The sequence below is a fragment of the Chrysochloris asiatica genome, unplaced genomic scaffold (assembly GCF_000296735.1).
Source record: "Chrysochloris asiatica unplaced genomic scaffold, ChrAsi1.0 scaffold00224, whole genome shotgun sequence".
In the NCBI taxonomy this organism is placed as follows: domain Eukaryota; kingdom Metazoa; phylum Chordata; class Mammalia; order Afrosoricida; family Chrysochloridae; genus Chrysochloris; species Chrysochloris asiatica.
The window spans coordinates 3,321,412-3,328,010 of record NW_006408742.1 but is presented as its reverse complement, the minus strand read 5'-3'; the positions used below and the strand labels follow the sequence as shown (position 1 = coordinate 3,328,010).

At 38.0% G+C, this 6,599-nt stretch overlaps 1 pseudogene; it reads right to left on the bottom strand.

Moving 5' to 3' along the window:
* Nucleotides 1–4,172: 4,172 nt before the first annotated feature.
* LOC102835020 overlaps nucleotides 4,173–6,599 on the bottom strand; it is a 3,542-nt pseudogene continuing 1,115 nt past the window's right edge.

Sequence of the window (6,599 nt, the reverse complement as noted above, 5' to 3'; positions counted from 1 at the left end):
ATAATCAAGATACAATTAAGGAACAGAAATTTATGTTTTCACAGTTTAGGAACCAAAAGTCCAAATTCAGGGTTTCTGACTCATGGTGAAGATTCTCTGTCAACTGCAGAGGGAAATCTTTGTGTCTTTCAGATTATTTTTCCTGCTGTTGTTCATTGGCAATCCTCACATGACATCAGTCTTTCCCCATCCTTGCTTTGTTGTTCCTGCTCAGCTCCTTTTATGAGTGATTGGTTTAAAACACACCCTACAATGATATAGGGTTATATATCTAAAGGTACCTCTAGACACCCCATTGCCATCAAGTCAATTCCAACTCATGATGACACTATAGGACAGAGTGGCACATTCTTTTTAGGAACTATGTTTTGCCAGTTGACTGAGTTGCCGCCTAAACTATGGTCCAAAGCAAAATTAGGATATTTCCCAATTCATAGAAATTAAAGGAAATTGTAATGACCAGACCAACTTTACAAAAAATGCTAAAGAGTATTCTTTGGATTGAGAATCAACAACAGCAGACAACAGCCTGAGATTACCATATATAACAACAACACCCAGAACTCAATACAGACATATAAGTATTTAAAATAAAACAAATCTACAAGACTAAAAATAAGGAACCAGAGATATCAACGTACAATGAAGTCAACTATAAAGCAAAAAGAGGGAATAGCATTGATACAGAACTTTCAGATAGCAAGGAAGTTAAGTAGATTTCAAGATAAAACAGACTGCTTTAAGTGAGGAAAAATTAGCAAATTATAGGATAGCATCAAAGAAAAATAACACACCTGCAAATCAAAATTTTAAAAAGAGGAAAATCAGAAAGATTTAGTAAACATGAACATAGCAGAAATTAAAATGACAAGAAAACCCACAAGCAAAATAAACTCAGCATATAAATTATGTGAAACAAAAAAATCTAGTAGCACCACAAAAAAAATACAGAAAATTATAATAATTAATTCACACCCACTGGTAATTATACTGAATGTAAATAGATTAAATATACCAGTAAAGAGACATAGAGAGCAGAATGGATAAGAAAACAGGATCCTTCAATATGCTGTCTACAAGCGCCATATCAAAAAGACTGAAACAACCTAAATGCTTATCAACAGAAGGACGGTTAAACAAATTTTGGTACATACACATAATGGAATACTGCAAAGCTTTGAAGAATAATGGCGATTCTGTGAAACACCTCTCATTATGGTTGAAACTGGAGGATATTAGATGAATGAATTGAGTCAAGTCAAAAGGACAAATGCTCTATGAGACTAATGTTGTAAAAGGTTTTTTAAAAAAGATTTTCTTGATAAAATAAACAATCTATTATGGTTATGGGGGTGAGGGTGGGAAAATTATTCATGGCTAGAGGGTAGACATATGGAGATTGCAACCATGTAATGAAGCAAATTCTATGATTTGTTAAATGTAAAACTGATGACCTGCTCTGTAAACCTTCACTCAATTCACAATAAAAAAGTTGAAAAAATAAGTTTAAGTAAAAATAAAATGGAATACATAAAAATTAATATCTTAGTCATTAGTGAGCTAACATGGACACAGATATTGACCATTTTTAATCAGGCCATCAATGGTTTAGGCAGGAATGTCAAATTCAAGAGCAATGGTTTTGTTTTCATTCATCATCAAAATGAACTATGCTGTCTGTGATAGGACAATATCTATATGCCTAAAGGAGCTCTGGTAACATAGTGGTTATGACCTGAAGGTCAGCAGTTCAAAACTACCAGCTGTTACATGGGAGATGGATGAGGCTTTTTTTGTCTCCCATAAAGATTTACTGCCACAGAAACCCTATATAGAGTCATTATAAGTCGGAATGACTCCATAGCACTTAACCACCACCACTACCACCAAAAGGAAGGCCAGCTAATAGGAATATTATTCAAAGTTACTCAACAATCACTGAAGTCAATAATGAAGAAATTAAAGAATTCTCCCAACTTCTTTGGTCTGAAATTGATCAAACTTGCAATCAAGATGCATTGATAACTAACTACTGGTGATTGGAATGCAAAGATGAGAAACAAAGAGGAAGGATCAGTATTTGGAAAATATGGCTGTGGTGATAGAAATAATGCTGGAGATCACAATTTTGCAAGACCAACAATTTGCTCATTATACTTTTTTTCAACAACATAAATGACAACTGTACATGTAGACCTTACCAATGGAATAAACCAACTACAATTGTGGAAAGAGACAATGGAGAAGCTCAATATCATCAGCCAAAACAAAGTCAGGAGCCAACTGCAGAACAGTCTATACATAAGTTCAGGTTGAAGCTGAAGAAAATTAAAACAAGCCCATGAAAGCCAAAATATAACCTTGAGTGTATCTCACCTGAATTTAGAGAGTCTCTCAAAAACAAATTTGATGAATTGAACAATAATGACCAAAGATCAAAGTGGATGTCAGAAGACTTTCTGAAATTTGCTCTTGAATGTAAAATACCTAAAGCAAAAGGAAAAAACTGATAAAGACTGAAGAGAAATTTTCAAAGAATAGTTAAAAAAAAAAGATAAAGTATTGTAATGAAATGTGGAAAAAACTGGAGTCAGATAATAAAAAAGGAAGGCTACACTTGGCATTTCTCAAGCTGAAAGATATGAAGAAAAAAATCAAATCTCAAATGAAAATATTAAAGGATTCTGTAATTGAAATATTGAACGATGCAAAAAGCATCAAAAAGTTGGAAGGAATATGTAGAGTCATTGTACCAAAAAGAAGTGGTCAATATTCAATAATTTCACCAGGTAACATATGTTCTAGAACTGATGGTATTCAAGGAAGAAGTGTAAGCTGCAATAAAGTTCATTGGTGGAATTCAAGGCTATATCAATTAACATTAACTGAATTCCACATGCAATGTTTCAACAAACTGATGCAGTGCTGGAAGCACTCGCTTATCTATGTCAAGAAATATGGTAGATGGTTATCTGACTTCCAGACTGGAAGAGATCCGTATCTGTGCTCATTCCAATGAAAGGTGGCCCTTTGAAATGCAGATATCAAACAATATCATTAATAGCATATGTAAGTAAAAGTTTGCTGAAGGCAGTTCAAAAGTAGTTGCAGCAGTACATCAACAGAGTTGTCAGAAATTGAAGCTAGATTCCAAAGAGGATATATAGTTGTTGTTGTTGTTGGGTGCCATCAGGTTGGTACCGACTCATAGCTACCCTATGCACAACAAAATGAAACACTGCTCAGGCCTGCTGCAACCTCACAGTCTTGCTATGTTTGAGCCCAATGCTGCTGCAACTGTGCCAATCTATCTTGCTGGAGGTCTTCCTCTTTTTTCACTGACCCTCCACTTTACCAAGCACGAAGTCCTTCTCCAAGTACTGGTCCCTCCTGATGTCGAAGTATGAGAGACAAAGTCTGGCTATCCTGGCTTCCAGGGAGCGTTCTAGCTGTACTTCGTCCAATGCAGCAGATTTGTTTGTTCTTCTGGCAGTCCTTGGTACTTTTACACACACACACACACACACACACACATATATATATACCAAAATATCAACAGTATTTATTTTTGTTCAGTGATTAAATATGTTTCCCTTTGCCTTTGTATATTTTTGGAAACATTATTTCAGAAACAAAAATAGAAAGTTACAAAATGCCCTGAATCTGGATCCCAGGAAGCCAAAGGAGTTACGGTCTGAAATCCAGAACAGGTCAGACAGGGCCAACAGCCAGGCCCAAATATGCAACAGTGTTTTCTATATTTATCAGCCTACATCCTTGATATTTGATGTAAAACTTAACAGAATTCTACAGCAATATTTACTGGCACACAGAAAAACGATGCCAGCAACTTTGGTTTTGAGTTGCTATGGCATATAACTATTTTATAGTTAATATTTAAGAGAAAAATATTTCAAATTACTTTATCCTAACAACAAAAAACAAAAATATTTCTTTGTTTTGCCCTTGGGCAACCAATAAAAATTGAACTATTACCCTCCTTGCCCCCAATAAGGAAATATTTGCTGGAACAGTCCTCAGTCCTTGTGAGTCCAAGACAATTTAAACTCAATAAATCAGTCCCAGTCCTAAAGGCTCCAACATCTCCCTGTCAGAGAAGGGGAAGATAATCCATTTGGGAACAGTTCTTTAAGATGAAGGAAGCTATGTCTTCATTGTGAGACTTGCCTGCTATCAGGGGTTTTCTTGCTAAAGTTTCTTGGACTTTTCAATCTTTTTGGCTTTCTGCTAGCCAAATCTACCACCTCCTCTTTGCTTTTTAAGTTTGCCTTCATTGCTTTTCATGTTCAATAAAAGGAGGCACCTTGAAACCAAAAGACAGAGCTACTTGAGGTAAATTTAAATTATTAATATTAAAGATTTGTTTCAGAGAATGAGAATCATATGCTCGAATATATGATTTATATGCTTCCTGGGCTGATTTATGGAGGAAGAAATTATTTTCAATCAGTTTTTCAAGCTGACACTGAATATCTGGTATTTTGCACCAGGAAAACTCAAATTCACTTAGTGGAACCTTGGATTGCTTTAAGGAATGAAGGGCGCAATTTTCTGGGTGCAAGGAAGGAAGGGCTCATTTTCTGGGCACTAAATGAGCAAGGCATGCCCTCTTCCATTGAGGCCTCTGGCTGTTTTACCCATACAATGAATATACTCCTTAGGGTCATTCTGAACAATCCTGGAAATGTCAGGAATATCCAGCCCTGGAGCTGCCACATTTGTACATAACAATATCCCTGAATCTGCATTGCAGAACTGATGATGATAAAGCCAATGCAACAGTGGTTATTTGCTTATTTTGCTTCTGCCTTCCATGAATGGCCAAGACAGGTCAATGTAGTTCAGCAATTCATAGTGGAATTTAACAGACTTGCAGGATGAACAGAACACCATTAGTTTCTTCTTTCGATTTTTCATAAGGAATGTAGAGAACAGAAGGAATCTTTTTTCAGAGGCACAAACAACGTATCCTTGCTCAAGACCATCCACTGTTGTATTGGATTTATCATCATCAACACCAACCTACAAGGGCATCTTTTTCAGAGAAATCCTCACCAGGTCTTCAACTTCTTGAGTTTGTGTGGCAGAAAAAAGCATGGTCTGTCTGTGTACTGGCAGAAGGTTACTAATTTGCTTTGATTTCTCTTCAAATCCAACATCCAAGATTCGACCAGCCTCATCAATAACCAGACAGTACATTTTTATACAGGAAGCCTGGGGTGTTCTGCATATGGTCCAGGTGGCAGCCTAATCTGGCCACAGTGATGTTGATCACATTAGCAAGTTTCTGTGCGTCAGCAGGTCTGTAACTATCCTCCATGACCAACCCATACATGTGAATGTGGTGCGTCATTAGCTACCTGAAACCCGTCAAGAGTCTGCATGGCCAGTTCCCTAGTAGGTGAGAGAGTAAGAACCCCTATTCCATTCCTGGACATAAACTTTAGCTTAACAATAAGATCAACTGCAGGGATGAGAAAAACCAGGGTTTTACCACTGTCTGTTTTGGCTGCTGCTAGAAGATCCCTGGCTTCCAGATGTGGTCAGATACTCTTACGCTGAATTTCTGTCATGTTTGTAAAGCCCATTTCGTTTCTCGCCTTCAGAGCATTTTGATGAGCAAGATTAGAGAAGTAAATGAAGAATCCTCCTATGCCCCTGTCAGTCCCAGGGGCAGGCTGGGCACTTCACTGTCATCTTCCTCATCATCTGGCTTCTCCATTCTCATGTCTGCTTCTTCAGGAGTCTTGACACCATCCTCTTCAGATTCCACTTTGTCTTCAGTTTTTGCTCTTTTTGTGTGCCAGGCCCAGAAACATGCCCCATTTTTCTCTTTTTTTGTTCTGAATTGGGAGGTTGTGTTATTGCTTCCCCATTGGCCAAAATGGCAAATATCTTGGGAAACTTTAAAATTTTTCCAATGCTTCTTTTTTTAAAAAAATGTTTTATTGTGAATTATGTGATGTGGGACATGGGAGAACATTAGTTTTACATTCATCCTATTGTATATCATTTCATTGCCATGGTTACAATCCCCTCCATCCATCATCAACCAACCAAAGGGTATACCCTGCAAGCATGCTCCCCCACCCCCACCCCACCAGGCATCAGCACACAGCCCCTCTCCCTCTCTGGGTCCAAAGTCCCTAGCTGTTCCATCTCTCTATGTCTCTGACTGCATCTCAGGCATCACTGCTTCTCTGGGTAGGGTCTGGCTCTCCGCTCTTGATGGTCCCAGGGACCTCCGCTCCTAGACTGCAAAGTTAATTACTCCTCTCCTTGCTGCAAAACTTCTACCTTTACATTTCCGACCCTCACAATCAGTCCTGTTAACAATTATTCACTATTGTATCACTTATCCACATTTCTTTTTATCAGCCCTGCCTAGATAGACTGGCTACTATTCAGTGGAGATTCTACCTTCCTCCGCGCCCTCTGGATCTAGGTTCCCTCTTGAAAGCTTGTAAGTCAGTCACTTCTTGCCTTTGTAGCCCCCCCCATTTTGGGTAGCCAATGTCCAAGTTGCCCATCCCTATCTACTCTGTGAATGGAGGAGGTGGGAATGATCCTTGCTGTTA